The 17870-nt window shown below is 50.9% G+C and overlaps 1 protein-coding gene across 1 annotated transcript in view; it reads left to right on the top strand.

The window, feature by feature from the left end:
* The first annotated feature begins 10362 nt into the window (after positions 1 to 10362).
* NUP50 (nucleoporin 50) overlaps positions 10363 to 17870 on the top strand; it is a 129428-nt gene continuing 121920 nt past the window's right edge. Inside the window, exon 1 of the mRNA XM_078673839.1 lies at positions 10363 to 10620. The gene's annotated coding sequence lies outside the window, so the exon portion shown is untranslated. The remainder of the gene's footprint in view (positions 10621 to 17870) is intronic.

Raw genomic sequence — 17870 nt, 5'->3', positions numbered from 1 at the left:
GAGTAGAAAGTTCTGGAAAGGGGGAGGGTCTTTGTCGCAATGTCTTTTAACAGAGTCCGTCTTCTTTTGTTGGCGCTGCTGAGCACCGGCGGTGGAGCTATAGGTCCAGCTCGGATTCATCCTTACACGTTGCAGGGTGCGATCAGTCCTCTGCTGTTAGATCACAGTCCTGTTTCCTAACTTATTTTCTTAGGGGTGCCTCAAGCTGGGTACCTGCGTGTCTTTTCTTTTTCCGTGGCAAAACCTCATTCTATAGTCAAAAGTTTATGCGAAAAGGGTGAGTTTGTTGGATAATGGAGGGAAGAGAGGGCGGAGTGGGGCCAGATCTTTGAACACACCAAGGGACCAAGGGAGCAAAGGACAACGAGCAGGCAAGCCCAACAGTCGGACTCAAAAGGGGACGGGGGACTTCAGGCACGAGTGGGTCAGCGAGTCGAGGGCTTCAAGGCAGCCCTTCATTCCTCCATATGCTGAGTTTGAAAGTTATGCCTCGTCCCGCGTCTCGTTGCTCTGCGGCTCCACCTTTGGTTGCGGTCACACGTGTTCCATGATCTGTGGCCAGGCTGTGCGTCACGTCCAGCTCCTCTCCTCCGGTGATTGTATCTTTGAATGGGTAGAAAACAAGTTTTAGAAAAACTGGCAGGAGAAGGCATTTATACATCTCAATTCCGTCCCCAATCCTATGTAGGTGGGGAATAAGTTCATCGGTCACAGTCAGAAGTCGTCACTTATGGAGTCTGTAGAAGGGCATTGCTTATTGAATTCATAGACCTGCTTAGCGTTCATTCGCGACATATGATGAGAGAAGTTGGACTTCTATACACAGCGTATTACGTCAAATTCAAAATCGAGTCCTTATGTAGAGACTCGTCCTTCCCTTTAACCCAAGTATCGACAATCTTACATCTCCCTTCGGGATCGGCTAACTCTTGCAAGCAGGGGCGTTATCGTCATGAAAAAAGGGGGAAGGGGGCAGATGTTAAACATGGCTTTCCTGGGAAATGACCGTTAATCAAGGTCATCAATTACGTTTCGTGGGTAGCTGACATGAGGCTAAGGTTAATCGGGGGCGCGTGGGTGCTTTGGACAGGGAGCTGGGGTCGATCGGGAGAAGTGGGGTACTCTGGACATCCGCACTTAGGTGCAGGGGGGTGGGGCAATCGGGGCATTGGGGATCGCATTTCTAACGAACTGAGAAACAGAAGACCATTGACGTTATAGTTCCCTTATAAAAGGCCAGATTAGGGGACGTCCGTCGTCTTACCTGTCCTTTCCTTCATTACCAACTCGGGTTCTATCGTTTTGCAGAAAGGAGAGGTAGTAATATGGCAAGTCACAATCGTTTTTGATTTTTGGTCAATTTTTCTGAACACCTTTGCGTTCGAGGAAACCCAATTATGTTTTGTGCCGGAGGGGCACAACGTCACCATACAAGAAAAGAGGAAACAGGGGGCTTTTGGAGAGAGAAAGAGAGAGAGAGAGAGAGAGAGAGAGGGAGAGAGGGAGAGAGAGAGAGAGAGAGAGAGAGAGAGAGAGAGAGAGAGAGAGAGAGAGAGAGAGAGACCGCACCCTAAATGGTCCATTCGGTACACGTATGACATGGAGAAAGAAAGAGAGAGAGAGACGTGTACAATAATGGGCCATTCAGTGCGCGCACAACACAGAACAACAGGGGTTAAGTAACACGGAAACACAGGCAGAGGGATGACGTAGATTCATGCATCACGTACACACAAACTCAGACGGGGGAGACAGTACATGTATTATATACAAAAATCCAAGACAAAACATAGAACAGTTATTGGCCAAAAATGATCTCCTCCTGTACGCTGCGCATTCTCAGTATCTTAAGCTCTCTTTACTTTTTCTTCTCTTTTTATTGTCGGCTGCCTTTACTGGAGGTTGTGGTTGCGCACACTTACGTCTCTGCCACTTGGTCATGAACTAACCTGGTCGGGCTAATGCCCACGGTGGTATTTTCGAGTCATTTTAGCAACGGTGTTTCCAGGCTGAGACAATAGTCGGTGTCAGTTGGAGAACAATGGGGCAGCTTTGAGTTACATGTCTATGAGGATGCGAAAAATGGAGGTAGTAGGTTTTTAAATATTGGCAATATCCCTAGTCCTCTCGGCGGAGGATACTTGTGTAAACCTTACCTCGAAATACCCTAAACTTTTCCCTACTTAGTTAAAAGTAGGAATGTATTCATTATTGTATGTCATTTTTGGTTGCATTATTCGGGGTTTGTCGCGGTTAGGTACCATAATCAAACGCCTTTTTCCCGTCTCTTCGTTCGTTAGATCACCATTTTCCTTTTCGTATCTTTAATCGATGTTCCAAAGTGACCTGCAGAAAGAGGGAAAAAGAAGGGGGCGGGGCAATCATTTAAAACACATCAGCGCGCATAAACCCGAAAAAGGCTTTTACTTACTACATACTCGGTCTATCTCCATGGAGCGCAGTTCTTGCCAACTCGGCATTTAAGCCCAGATGAACCTTTTAGTGTGTGAGAGATGATTATCGGAAGCCAGTGTGTGGTATTATGGACCGTATGTAGGGAGGCCAGGTGGCACTCCTTCGGGGCGACTTAGGGACATTTCAGCACAATTTTCCTGATACAGGTGGCACATAAAGTATAGGCTGAATTCCAGGGGTTTTTAGCGGTTGCTTTAGGCTGTACAAGAATGTGCAAAGTACATACAACAAAAACCTGGACCATTCATATTTGCACTATTTCTGCGTACTATATGTTTTATCCCTTAACTAATCGAGCTGAGCCATTTCACCTGTATTTTTAGTTATATCGGAAATAGTGATCATTCATTTGAAACTTATCAACTTACGCGTGACAACTACGTTTGCTTTTTCCAAAAATCTTTAATAAGAATGTCGGTGTACAAATACGGGCCTACAACCCCGTGGGCCGGCCACGGAGCAGGCTGGAACTGTATATGTGGGGATACCTATTAGTGAAAAACTTTAATGGAGTCGGTGGTCGTTTATTTCATAATAAAAAGTGCGAAAAGTGTAATAAAATCATGTCGAGACTTCAGTGTGAGCGAGTGTCATAAGTGTTGGGCTTCGAACTTTCAATAATCATGATGCGTCAAACTTAACAACAATTCATTGTCCGAATGTTCAATCAATACCCATCTGATGTCAATTTAGTGTCTGAACACATAATCAGTACCCATCCAATATCAATTCATTGTCCGAACATATAACCAGTACCCATCCCATATCAATTAATTTCCCGAACTGACAGTACACATCCTGAATCAATTAATTGTCCGAGCATATAATCAGTACACATCCTATATCAATCCATGTGTTTTTTCTTTTTAAAAAACTTCATACATATCCTATGACACCAAGGCTGAGCAATCGGGGTACAATAAGGAGTTGAGAGTTTCATTTGCATCGGCGCCATTTTGGGGGCAGTCAGGCAGATCCAGGCATAGTCTAAATCTCCACTAATTCGTGGTTGGCCCAGAGCTTCCTTTTGGCAGTCCAAAAATTCCGTTAAAGGGAAAAAGAAAGGATCGGTGGTCTGAACCATCAGTCAAAAAAGGGGGAGGGAGGCAACAATTTTCCTACCGGGTCATACTGTGTTTTCACCGGAACTGATCCGAACTGTAGTCTGCAGGATTCTAGTCATTCAAACTGAGGCTGGCGACAGCATGGGAGCGCCGACGTCCTGCGGCTACATTTCCATCGTTCCGTGGGCAATCATGGCAGTCATTCCCCATCGGGGGTATCTGCGGGAGTCGGGGACTCCCGCGGCTCGTCTAGAATCTTCAGGGACGAGGTGAACTTTTATGATGGTGGCATCCACAAGCAACCGGGACATTCCTTCATGCTGGGCCCGCTCTTGCAAGGTCGACCGCCATTTTGAGATTTCGGCAGCCACTGGCGATCGCGGGGTCAAATGAGCAGACGGGCTCCAACCTGCCGGGCGAGGTGTCGCAGCATCGCCACAGTGGATGAACCCTTTTCCGGGTGCGTGGAGCGTCGCTGCACCGCAAGAGTGGACGAACCCTTTGCCGGGTGCGAGGTGCGTTGAGGGCGCAGCTGGGGAGCCTCCACCTGAGGAGGTGGGAGAGGCTCGTTCGCGCCGCCTCTCCCTCCCGGTGCACCCCACGGGGTCTCGCTTGACGTTTGTTATGGCCGGACCAGGCGATGAGGACGGGGGGGGGGGTCGGAGGCATGTGCAAGACATCCCCCCCAGGGTTGTTGCAGCCATTATAAAAGAAAGAAGTGGCGCCTTGCATGTTTTCGGGCCGGGCCTCCGGTGGATGGCGGCCGGACGCTCTTTGCCCTGGCCCCAGGAACGGGTTCCTTGGTTCATCCGGTGGGGCAGGCCTTGGCGTGTGGCGCCTCTCCTGGGCCTTTCGTGTAGTGGCCTCTCCACTCCCAGGCCCTCCATGGATGCTGGTCCAGACTGGGAGAGAGAGGGGGGGGTCGAGGACACGGACATTCCCCCCCCTGCAACTCTCCAGGGTTGTCGTAGCAGTCCCCTTGGCCGGGTCCCGTCGGCCTCGGCCTCTCCTCCGGCTACACCCTATGTGATGATCTCCGGCCGACGGTTGGCAGCAGGACCCGCCTTACATGTGTTGCTTCCGGCTGGGCGTAGCCGCAAACCTGTTGCACTTTGGGAGTTTCCAGAAAGGGGGCGGATGTCTGCTGACTTGTATCTTTCCCAGGTTGCCGTTATTTGGGCGTGGCAGGCGGTGGGACAGACATGTTTGGAGCAATGAGGGGCGGTGAAGCCTCGTTGCCTCATGGCCGTCGCAATGTCAAGCTTGGCTTCTCTTATCATTTTCAGGTTTCTTATTACGGGCTTATTTCTAACGTTTCTTGTTTCTAGGACAATAATAGGTTTTATCATTAAGTATTGTTATCGTTTCCTTGTTCGTTATTTAAAAAAGTTCATCAGTGGCCTACTGATTTCGTTTTCCTATTCCTTTCTTTCCAGGTTGTTTCATGCTAAAGTTTCTGTTAACAGGATACAGTGATCACTTCGTTATTATTGCATATGTCCTTTTCACTAGGGGTGCTCTCTGGTCGGGCCAGATGACCTACCTCTAGTGAATGGTCCGGGTGAGACTGGCGTATCAATCAGTGGGGAGTAGATAGGCATGACAGATTACAACGGGGGACAAAGGTCCGCATTACCTACCCTTCACTACTTGCAAAGACTAGACAGAACATTTCTATTCCACGTTATTTGCAAACAGAGAATACCTCCAAAAAGAACAATTCCAAACAGTCAATGTTCGGACAATCAATCAATCAATGAGGAACGGAATAGGTACGACGGGTTAAAAGCTTGCGTTACCTACCCTTCACTATCTGCAAAGGGAGAGAGAATATTCCTATTCTTCCCCGTTTGCAGGCAGAGAAGATCCTTAAGAGAACCAACTTCGAACAATTCAATGCTCGATTCAAACAATCAATCAATGGGGAGAAAAATAGGTATGACGGATTACAATGGGGACAAAAGTCTGCATTACCTATCCTTCACTATCTGCAAAGACTAAACAGAGTATGGCGACTCTGTGCTTGTTTGCAAATAGAGAATCTCTCAGAGACAATAAAGTGAGTAATACTAGTATTTTCAAACAATCAATCAATCAATTTCGCAATTTGTCGTGTGTCACGACCTTACCCGGACCGGACCGTATGGACAGTTCTTCGCCTTCCTTTCTCCAGCGCCCGATCATTCTCTTTCTCCATGTTTTTACCGCAGCATTCCTGTGGGATTCCAGTCAGGACAATAGGTCACTTGAGAGAGAGGTCCGTTCGGAATCGGTAAAGTTCATTCAATCGGCAGCCGGACGAGGGCCCTCTCAAGGCAGGTATACTCCAATCATTTAGATGTTCACCTCATCGTCTGGACCTCTCTTACTGGACCCTATGTCGCTGATGGACCCCGCGTTGGGACGCCAATTGTTGAAAAGTCAGCCCATATCGCACCCGATGCCCAGGCTGCTGGTGCAGGGCGACTCTTAGTTCCCATCTTGAATAATTACCAAACAAAGAGACGGGCGCTGAAGGCAGGAAAACAAGAACAGAGTTTATTACTCATGAGGAGAGCATGTCATTTCGGACACTCGCATAGTGTCTTCGGGAGGTGCTCTAACAAGTTTCTCTGAGGCTTCGCCTTTTATACATAGGTTTGTGGCACACAGGCATCCTTTATTACAATCAAGACATTGTGAAGTATGAAGATATTCCAACACGTGGCTACAGTAGGGGCCCTTATCCTCCATACAATAGGAGGGGGCTGTCACGCAGCTGAGTGTTCTGATGATTCCATTGGAATGTGTGCGCCTGATTGAATCTCAGGGGGTGGGGTGGTCATGATCAATAGTGGCTCCTTTCAAGAGAGGCGAGTGTATACAGTAGTGGGCAATAAACTGTATCCTCAGGCTAAGGGATGACCAGCGGTCCATGTAGACAATTAGGTTCAGAGGAAGAGGTCATCAAAGGAGGGGTCTTCATGGAGGGAAAGGAGGTGTTGGTCAGGCGCGGGGTGTGATTCTCAGAGACAGAGTCATGCGGGAGGGGAGGGCTCATGACTTGTGCATGTGAGAGCGGGGGCAGTCAGGGTGCATGGGGGAGGCTTGCAGGGTCAGGGAAGGGGCGCTGGTGATCGATCGCAAACTGAGAGACCATGGTACCTAAAATGGCTGTCGTGTACGTGTGTGCACGGGTCTATGCTAGCGGGATAACACAGTCAGTGTTTTAGCGATATCTGTTCTGCTTACAACAAGGGGTACTGTGAGCACAAATGAACGCCGCTTATGTACATACACATTGCTATTTTCAACACCCCCCCCCCAGAAATGTAGTGTCTCCTACACCCAATTGTACATGCACATCTACCTTGAAAATAGTCCATTTCACTTCCAAGGCCGGTAAGCAAAGTACTGCTATCATTGTATATTGCAATGGATCATTTTTTATATTTTTGCAAACAAGCACGCCACCTTTAGACATTTTATATCTACATTATATATTACTTTAATGTCTGTTACATATGTGTTAGAAGGTGGTTCTCACACTATGGGCCACCCGGATTTTTCGCTTTTTGAGCACCTAATTGTTGAGCTTTTACTGTGGGGGAGCCTCATGATCTGGGACTCACCCGCCGTGAGCTCATAATGAAGGAGACTGTGTGGAGATTTTACTGGTGTACCCCTGGCTTGACTAGGCCGCTGCGCAGCAGCCGGAGTATGGGACACCGTGCTGGTTACATGCAGACACAGGTGTACATGCGTGTGCACACGTGTAGGGGCTGCGCAGGGGAGATTCCTAGCGTGCGCAGTCCAGGAGCAGCTACAGTGTGAATGGTGTGGCAGGACTTATGCAGAACTGGGTGTTGACATGGAATAGGCTTAATACCCTGGGAAGGAACATGCCAGGGAAAGTCAGTGTGTTTTACTATGTTTTCACTTCATTATTCCTCTATGGGAATGTGGGGCCCATGGCTAAAATGACTTCCATAAAGCCTACAGATTCCAGACACGCACTACTGTCTAGTGTAGCGGATGTGAAAATGAGTATTCTGCAGAGTCCAAAGTCATATTTGTACTGCTTTGGGGTCGTCCAGAAATGTCATATTTCTCTGAGTCCCTGGCTGGGGTCTGGCCATGGCAGGTTAGATTAATGACCTTTCTTCCCAGAGCGAAGATCTTCCCTCCAAGGAGAAAAGATAGGTGGAGTTAAAAGCCAATCCATCAACTGCTGTCGCTGGGTGCCAAGCAACAAGCTGAACTACCAAGCTGAACTAGGTGAAGGCAGTGAGGGGGGGAAGGAGTTGGGTTTCAGAGGCCATGTGGCCAGAGACACTGGACAACGCCATTTTGACCAAACCCAGAGGCTGGACAAGAAGGAGGGAGCAGGGGCAGGGAAGTGATGTGTCGCTGTTTGATAGGACACACAGAGACTTCCTGCCAGCCCCCTTCTCAACTTTTAAAAAGTACTTGCACAGGAAGAGAAACTCTCTCTGGGGTGTGATCTGCTGAGGCGAAAGGTGCTGGAGCCTGGTGCAATGGGCAGTTTGAAGGAGGACACCCCTGACTGCCCCCCAGGCCCCTAACAGCACCAGAAAGAGAGCCCAGGAACGGTGTACAGAAGGAGAGGCCTCTGCGCAGGGAGAAGAGAGGCGCAGGGAGCCAGTGAAGACCGCTCCCTGCAGAATGCACCCTCTTGGAGACCCGGAGGGCAAAGGAGAGTGCTCCTAGTGTGTGGGGGTCACCCCCAGTAGCACAAAGAAGCAAAAATGGGGCAGATCTGACCCCAGGGGCTGAGATATGGCCCCCGGAAGGTAGGCGACCTTTGACCCCTAAAGAAGACCGACAACTAAGCACGTGGGGCTCCGCCGCCGGTCTCAGAGATTCCCCCGGGGTGGGTCAGGTACCGGAGGCTGCCCCAGGAGGAAGCAAAGTCGGGGGCGAAGTCGCGCTCGCCGTGAAGAAGCCTACAGGGGGCCAGGAGCCCACCCTGGCCCCCAGTGATGTGAAGGAGGGAGGCGGGGGAGCGTTGTCGCGCCCCCCCCCATGAAAATTGCCCCAAGGGGGCGCCAGGAGCCCACCCTGGCCCCCCGCCGATGCGGGTCAGCGCCGTTACGCCCCCCGAAGATATCCGGGGGCCCGGGACCCCATCCCCCGAAGTCATGGAGGGGGCCTGGGACCCCATCCCCGGGCCCCGAAGTGAGGCGGAGGAGTGCCGCCGCACTCCCCCAAAGATATCCGGGGGCCTGGGACCCCATCCCCGGGCCCCAAAATGGAGGAGAAGGCCGGGGGAGTGCAGCCGCATTCCCCCCTAGGGCCGGAGAAGCCTTGCGCGTCTGCTGGGCAGACCAGAAGAAGTGGCCGGCTCCCGCGGCAGCACGCGAGGGTGCTGGCCGGGTGGGGAGTCGGCGGGGACAGCCGGGGGTGGGCTCCCCAGGCTGCCCTCCAACGATTGGGCATGCGGGATTCCCGGAGGAAACCGGGACCCCCAAGAAGAGCGAAAGAAGGTGCCAGGGGCCTGGGTGGGATCGGGCCCCAGAAAATCAGCGGATCGGCAGCGGCTGGGCCCCCCGAGCCAAATGACTGACCTGGGGGTACGCCAAGGCATTAGGAAATCGGCTGTTTTGGGTGCTAGTGGCCCCCAGAGGAGGGGGATCACCCTCAATTGTTGAAGGAGGGGCAGGAGGAGCTGCAGGAGCAACGCAGCCTTCCCCGGCCCAAAGAAGAAAAGTCCCACCCTAGGTGTCCTGGGGACTAGACGGAATAACCACTCAAGGGCTCAGCTAGCATTTGAACATCTCCTAGGCTGAAACTTTTGTTCTACAGCTGGAGGTGTGTGGAGAAATGTGCCAATGGATGAAGGGCTGAGTTAGGGATGTCTAAAGGTCATCCCCTGGAGGTGAAGAGGTGCAAGTGCATGAGAAGGATATTTTTAATGGTATTTTCATGACATGCGTAGACCAACATTATTTTAAGCAAAGTGGTTTTAAGTGGCTAGACACTCCTGCTAGGGTGTCTGACTGTATTTATAACTTAATCCTGTGATCATCTGTGACGCCTTTAGGGGCTGTAATTACATTGCATTTTTAATGATATCCAAATGTGCTAAATACTGTCATTCTAAAGTGTGTGTAAACATGTATTCTTGCTGCTGCGCTTAGGTGAAGACCCCAGACTATTAGGCCTTGAGATGTAGAGGTGTATACTGTATGGTCAGTAGGAGATGCTCAGTCATGGTCATGTGTCACCAAGGCAGGTGTAGCCTGTTTAATGCTTGTTGAGGTGATGGGGAAGGTCGCCACTGGGATGGTGCCAGTGCGCAGGGCCCTCACTCCACGCCTCACGCTCCCTCGCCTCACAGATGCTGCCTCGTTTTCCAACAATATTTTTGCTTGTAAGAAATTAAAACGAAAAAGATGTGTAGACTTATCGCGACCAGGTTTTGCCAAAGCGTGTTTCTCTAGTATCACTTGGGCTCGTCACTTGCACGCGTAAAGTTTGTCTTAGTTTCTGTCTCTCGGTCCCGACTCCTCATGATCCGTCTTTCATCAGGACACTGTGATTAAATCTCTCCATTTCCATCCGCATTGGCCTAATTACCCTTGCCTACCAATCAATACCAAATATCATCTTATTTATAATCGTTTGCTTCTGCTGGATTCATTCATTTAGAACAAAGAAAAAAAACGTTAAATTCTTCGAAAGTCCGCGAGCTGACACTTTACCTACCTTTTGAAACGTGATGGGCGTATTTTAGGGGCCCGCTCACAGTCCCAGCTTTAGCCAATAGGAGCGAGCGCTCTGCGAGCCGCCCAGCCTCTCAGTCTCCTCCTCCTGAGCGTGCGTCTGAGGGCAAAGCGCCTGCTGACGGGGCGTCACAGGAAGCGACACGCTTTGACGCAAAGGTGCAGACCGGTTAGCTCTTTGCCGCCGGAAGTGTACTCCTTAGAGCCGCGGAGAACTGGAAAGTGCTTTGTGGGGCACATTCTCTGCTCGCTAACTGCGATCCCCTTCGCATGGCCGGGCCACATGGTTCTTCCAGCTGCCGGGGTCTGGACTCTGTTAACTGAGAGAAACTACCCAAATCCCGGAAACGCATCAGGTACGTTGTGAGCCAAATGTACTTCTGTCAGGAAGAGCGGTACAAGGCGACCTGCGCACACTGCGGGTAGCGGTGGTCTCGTCTCCCACCCGCACCGGGCCCGATCCGGTGCCGTGATGTATCCCAGTGTTTTGCCAGCTGGCTGTCAGTGTGGAGCCGAAGCCGGCTCTTCCTGTCAAGGCTGCTGGCCCCAGGCCCGAAGCGATGCCGGTTACATGACCCAACATTTTTGCTTCCCTTACTCGGTATGAAAGAGCTGGTCGGCCTTGAATTGTTAAGACGAAAGGATTTCGTGAACAAGTGCCTTCCTTCCTTTCCTCTCTCTTCACTGTATCTGCATTCTGATGGGCTGCGTATCGCGCAAACGGGGATGGCGCGTTTTTTGTACAATGCGCGGGAGAATGGGCTGCCTCCCTGTGATGGCTGATGTTTACATCTATTTCCGCAATTCTCACTTGAGTGCATTTTATTTGTCTCTCCGCTACGATTCTTTGGTCTGTTCGTCAGAACTCTATGCACAATGTTCGTTTTTAGCAGGCTGTGTGAATATTTTCCGAGTACGTTCTCGAAGAAATGCTTGTACGTAGTAGTGATTGTGCATGCACGCTTTTTAAAAAAAATCGTTGTCATTGTCAAATGTTTGGTGGGTCTGAGATGTCTTGTGCCGCCTCGGTGTTAACGCCATAGGGTTATATTGGTAAAAGCGGTGCCCTCTCCTGTGTTCGATGGCGCACAGATATTCATTTTGTGTGGTGTGCGTGCGTTTTGTTGTTGTTTTTTTTGTTTTGTTTAACATTTTTCTAGCAAACTGGGTTCTTATTTGTTGGCCTTGGGGAATGGTTAAAGCTGCGATACCACCACAAGCGAGGGTAACTTAAATTGCATTGGTGAGTGACTGAAGGGCTGCCTAAACATCTTTGCAGGTTTTAGACCTAAAGTAAGTCAACCACAGTATTCTGCGATTTCTGTGAATGGTGGCTGATGTTTCCTTCATTTTAGTACTGTAAAAATCGAGTTAGGTGAGCTAACAAAAAAAACAACAAGCATTTGCAATGCAATAGGTCTCGCATTTGGAAAGTTTGAGCTATTGGTATTGTAAATGCCAACTTTTTTTATTTGTGTTGGTTTTGGAAATGGCGAAATTAATAGCTTTGTCATTTACAATGCCAATACTTTTACCTTTTGCAAATGTGACACCTATAGCATTTCAAATGCAACATGTTTTGTATTTACGTGTTAGATGTATTGATATTACAAATAAAAATGGCTTTTTTAATTTTTTAAAATAATTAATACTTTAAAAATATTGTAATTTTATAATAGCAATAGCTTAAACTTTTGTAAATAACTTGGATAGAGAGAGGGCGATGGATAGAGAGAGGGCGATGGATAGAGAGAGGGCGATGGAGAGAGAGGGCGAGAGAGAGAGAGAGGGCGATCGATAGAGAGAGAGAAGTTCAAGTTCAGAAATTTGTATAGCGCACTACTCACCCAGAGGGTCTCAAGGCGCTTGGGGGAGGGTGGGTGCATTACTGATCGAATAGCCAGGTTTTTAGCTGCTTTCTAAAGGAGAGGTGGTTCTGTGTAAGGCGGAGGTGAGTGGGGAGAGAGTTCCAGGTTTTAGCCGCTAAGTAGGAGAAAGATCTTCCTCCCATGGTGGATCTATTGATGCGCGGAATAGTCGCGAGGGCTTGATTGGATGAACGTAGTTGGCTGGTGGGTGTGTAGAAGGACAGTCGTTTGTTGAGGCATTCGGGTCCTAGGTCGTAGAGGGCCTTGTGTGCGTGGGTGAGGAGACGGAACGTTACTCTCTAGTTGACGGGAAGCCAGTGGAGATCTTTAAGGTGACCGGAAATGTGGGCTTGACGGGGGATGTCGAGTATGAGTCTGGCTGAGGCGTTTTGGATGCCTTGTAGTTTTTTCTGTAGTTTGGCTGTGGTTCCGGCGTAAAGGGTATTTCCATAATCTAGTCGGCTAGTGACTAATGCGTGGGTGACTGTTTTTCTTGTTTCGGTGGGGATCCAGCGGAAGATTTTTTTGAGCATGCGTAGGATGTTGAAGCATGATGATGTAACGGCGTTGACTTGTCTGGTCATCGAGTGGGAGAAGTCTAGGATAAAGCCCAGGTTCCGTGCGTGATCTGTAGGTATGGGTGCTGTACCCAGAGCCGGTGGACACCATGAGTCGTCCCAAGCAGAGGGGGACGATCCTAGGATGAGGACTTCCGTTTTGTCTGAGTTTAGTTTTAAACGGCTGTTCATCCATTCGGCTACTTCTTTCATTCCTTCGTGTAGATTGGTTTTGGGGTCTTTGGTGAGGGAGAGGATTAGCTGGGTGTCGTCAGCGTATGAGATAATGTTGAGGTCGTGTTGTCGCGCGATGGTTGCGAGGGGACCCCATGTACACGTTGAAGAGGGTGGGACTGAGTGATGATCCTTGTGGTACGCCGCAGATGACTTCGATGGCCTCTGATTTGAATGGGGGGAGGCGGACTCTTTGTGTTCTTCCGGCGAGGAACGAGATGATCCAGTCTAAGGCTTTTCCTTGTATTCCGACTTTGTTGAGGCGTTGTATGAGGGTGTTATGACAGGCTGTGTCGAAGGCGGCGGAGAGGTCAAGTAGGATGAGGGCAACTGATTCTCCGTTGTCCAGTAGCGTTCGGATGTCATCTGTAGCAGCGATTAGGGCGGTTTCGGTGCTGTGTTTGGCTCGAAAGCCGGACTTTGAGGGGTCGAGTGAGTTGTTGGATTCAAGGAAGGCGGTGAGCTGGCTGTTGGCGGCTTTCTCGATGACTTTGGCTGGGAAGGGGAGGAGTGAGATGGGGCGGTAGTTCTTGAGTTCAGAGGGGTCCGCTGTGGGTTTCTTCAGAAGGGCGCTGACTTCGGCATGTTTCCAGCTTTCTGGGAAGGTAGCGGAGTTGAGGGAGCAGTTGATGACATCATGGAGATGGGGTGCGATGATAGAGAGAGGGCGATAGATAGAGAGGGCGGTAGAGAGGGAGGGTGAGAGAGAGAGAGGAGGGAGAGACGGGGGGAGGAGGGCGATAGAGGGAGGGAAGGCGAGAGGGAGAGAGTGAGGGCGAGATACAGAGGAAGGGGGATGGATAGATGTGTGGTTGTGTTTGTATGTGTGGGTGTGTGGTTGTGCGTGCGAATGTATATTTGCACAAGTGTATTCTACTGAGTTCCTGCGTGAGCTTGTGCTTCTCCGTGCCTGGGTTTGTGTGTGTGCGCATATGCGTGTGTAGCCTAGGTTTGTGTGCAGGGTGTGTTTTTTGCGCCTCTTTATCTCGCTCTCACGCCCACGCGATTATGAGCGTTCATCACGGGCCCTGCGCGGCTGGAATTAGCGCCTCCTGCTATGTCGAGCAGATAAACTTTGCCGCATATTGATTCCCCACAAAGAAGATGACATGTCCCTGCTCCGCACCATTTATCTGGATGGGCCAGGGAGATGTTGGGGAGCAGGGGGAAAGGAATGCCAGCCTGCAGCGGAGAAGCCTCCAGAGAAAGGCTCGTTATCTTCCCTGGCAGAGTAAAACAACGCAAGATAAGAAAGGGGAGTCGTGGGAGATGAGGGGAGAGAGAGGGGACCGAGAGAGGTAGAGGAGGATACATACGAGGGGAAGATGGGAAAAGATAAGGAGAGCAGAAAGGGGCCAGTGAGGGAGAGGAGGCAGCGATGGGTGAGAAAGGGAAAGTACAGAAAGGAAGAAAAAACAAGGGGGTTATGGCGCCGAATGTGAGAGCGCTAGATTAACAAGCCCCGCCCCGGAAGGTGCATCTCAAACCACAACAAATCACTGCCTGGGGAGTCAAAAAGACCGAAGGTTCTGGTTCCCCAATCCAGGCCCTGTTAATTAATCAAGAGACTTGCAACTAACCTACAAAGAGACCCGATGTATGTGAGGACTCGAGTTAAACCGCTGTTTACACTAATGTAGTTATGGGGAAAGGTTTCCGGAAACTGAAAGAGCCCTTCTGGTTAAGGTAAACAGGACAAGTTTACAGGCAGGAGCCATTTTATGATACCATCTCCATTTTTCTAAAACTCTAAGACAGATGATCAAAGGAGCACTTTCCAGTATGGTTTTGTGCAAACGTATTGGGTGTGCAATCCTCTACCCCTCTCCCACAGTGCTTAGTGTGAAAAGGGTAATCTGCACCACATCTCAACCAGACCGCAACCAGTGGTGCGTGCGCACCACAGAGGTGAGGGGGGGGGGTGAGGGAGCCTGTCTGTGTCTACACTTAATGTAATCAAGAGCATGTAAAAACAAGGCCTCAAGTAAGAGCAATAAAGCAACAAGCTCTCTGCATTGCTGTGGCGAGGCTGGGGGAGCGCATTCCTTAGAAGTCTGAAGCGGGAGCCGGGGAGCGCATTCCTTTGAAGTCTGAAGCGGTGGGAAATCGGAGCGGCCGCGGTCGCTTTGATGTTCTTGTCTTGCTTTGTGGGAGGGGTAGGGGGAGCGAATTCCTGTGCACGCGCCTGGCTCACATGAACTGTCGCGATTCGCAGTGGGTAGACTTTTTAGATCTGCTTACTATAAATCTCGCCTATCCTCCCTTCAGGATGGAATAGGCGAGACCTAACAAGGGTAGCAGTGAATGGAGGTGGAGTGGCCACTCCTTTCATACCGCTCAAATGACAGATGTGATTAGTATGGTGTGTGAATGTTACTGGCCTCTCCAGTCAGACCTCTCTGTTCAGATGATAGATGTGAGTCTCTCTAGGACAAGGCCAGCACAGAGTCCTCCTGGCATACAGGGTTCGAGCCTTCTGCTCGTCAGGTCTCGCATTGTCTGCTCTGTGTCCGTTTTTGTCTGCTTCCCCTGTATTGCCTGTACTATTTTGTTCTTCTGGGCTATTTAATTTAGTGTCTTGGTTCATTACTTTCCCCATGCCCCCTCGCCACTGTTCTCTTGTGTTTGTTGACTCCCCTCACCTCTGCCCGCTTTCCTGCAGCTTCTGCCCTTGCGTCCCGCCCCCTACTCAGCCCCACTCTCGACCTTTGCTCCGGCCTCTCTCCCCTACATATGGCGACCACAGCGTTGTTGTGCCGCTGGCGTGCCTAAGACGAGCCCATCCGCGCCTGGGCCCCGCGTGTGCCACAACACCGCTATGATGCCAACATCCTCCATGCCAGCCGATCCTCCACTTGCGTCCAGGCCACTCCGAAGTTTACCCATGAACCCATCACCGGTCGAAAGGGCAGCTACACCAGCTAGCGCACTCCAGCATGTCCTGCCCTTCCCACCAAAGCAGGCCACAACAGTCTCAGATGCATACTAAACACCCGCTCAGTCCACAAGCACGCTGTCGAACTCCTGGGACCTTCTCGATTCAGCGCCCCGGACGTCACCTTCCTGGCGAAAACCTGGATGAATGCCTCCTTGGAGCCCGACCTAGCCATAGCGGACAGCTACAAGATCACCTGCAGTGACCGAAGCAACAATCCGGGAGGAGGAATCGCTATCTTCCACTGGAACACCGTTCTTATGGCAGAAGTTCCCTTGTAGGGTAATGAGTGGGCCTCTCACAGAAATGACGCTCCCAGCCTGAGGGTGCACCTATTGCCCGTGAATAATTACATGCCTGTGATGTCTCTCGTAGGCCGGTTGTGCAATTATGGCCGTCCCGCTATGGGTCTCTCACAGCCCCCGGTTTGCCTTAGGACCAAAATGCCCCTGCTGCACGTAACGCCCACCGCGTGCACACTCAGTCTCTCGGAGCCTTCCCCTTTCCGCCGCGTCTCACTCCACTCCCAGCCTCGCTACCGTCACCGCGCAGCTGGGAGAATTTACCTGAGGCTGCGCTGAAGGTGTAGGTCCCCTGCTGGCAAACCTCCAACCGGAGCCCTTCTCTTCCTGCGGCCCGGCCTCTGTGGGGACGGAGCTTCCTGCTCCTGGCACCGAGCTGACGTAGTCGGACGAGTGAGTCCCAGTTGCTAGGCAATGCCTGCGAAGCCGCCAATCCCAGCGCGGCTCAATAGCGGACGTCAGCGATGGCACGCTCGGGGTTCCCGGGCTGCAGGGGTGATTTCGGGAGCGTTCCTTGCGCCTGCGGCGGTGATTACCAGGTTTGTTTGGAATTGTGGTCCGACTCGGGCTTGCAGCAGTGAACGGTGTCAGCAGTCCCAAGATGCCCCAGTCACGGGCAGCGCTCACAGCAGTGAAAGGGTGTACAGCAGCGCTTGTCTTCACTGCGCTGCACAAATACAAAGTCCAGTTAGGTCCTGGGTGGCAACAGTGATCCCGGGAGCGTTTTAGTTACTGCCAGCAGCTGAGAGATTTTAAATGTCCCGCTCCACTCAGACCAGCGGCGGTGACGTTGGGGGCGAAATATCGCTTTCCCTCACATTGCTAAACATTTCAGTTAAGTCCTGGGCGGCGACCGTGTTTCAAAGGGCCATAGGAAGTTTCCCTCGCATGCTCTTGGTGTTGCTGAGGCAGGCTTTGGAGAAAGGGAACACGTTGCTGCCCTGGAGAATGTTGCAGGAGCAGTTTCCAATAAAAGGAAAACTTTTTTGTCCTTGAAGTTTTGCAGAGGCAGTTTTTACACAAAGGTTTCTATTCCCATACAGGCAGTTCTTAGGTAGATTGTGGAGACACTCTGGGGATGTTGTTTCCAGTCCTCCCTAGCAGGGCAGGATCAGCAGGCAGTGGGCAGCTCAACAAGTAGGGGCAGCAGTTCCTCACAAGTGGCAATCCTCCTGGCGCAGCAGTCCTTACTCCAGCAGCGGTTCCCAATAGTCCAGCAGGGTAACAAGAATGTGCGGCCAGGACCCTCCCTTATATATTCTACAGTCCAGTGGCTAGAAAGTGGTGGAAGTCTCTGGAAGGGCCTGGGCGCAGGGGCTTCTGGAAGAGTCCAGGGAGTTCTGCTATGTTTGCTGCCTTCCCTGACCTGGCTGTCACAGTGACGAGAGACAGGCCGTTAAGGCTACAGTGGGCAGCCCATCCCAGGGGAAGTGTGAATCACCACTCCCACCTCAGGCGGCTATCAGTATGCAGAGGGGAGAGGGGAGTCTGCAGTGTCCAATCTAAGTGTAGGCAGGAAAAGGTCCACTTTCTAAAAGTTGGATCCCTAGCGTAGTAGTGCCCAAACCCATCTATCATTGGAAAGGGTTCCCCGCCAAGAGTCCAACAAGACCAAACATGACAGACTTATTAGGTCTCTGTCAGAAATTATCCCATAAGGGAGGTTCGCAATGTAAGCCTATGGCGGATTAAGCCATTACTGCGGTAGCA

Source organism: Lissotriton helveticus, chromosome 1_1 (genome assembly GCF_964261635.1).
Source record: "Lissotriton helveticus chromosome 1_1, aLisHel1.1, whole genome shotgun sequence".
Classification (NCBI taxonomy): Eukaryota; Metazoa; Chordata; class Amphibia; order Caudata; family Salamandridae; genus Lissotriton; species Lissotriton helveticus.
This window is presented reverse-complemented; position numbering and strand designations above follow the sequence as displayed.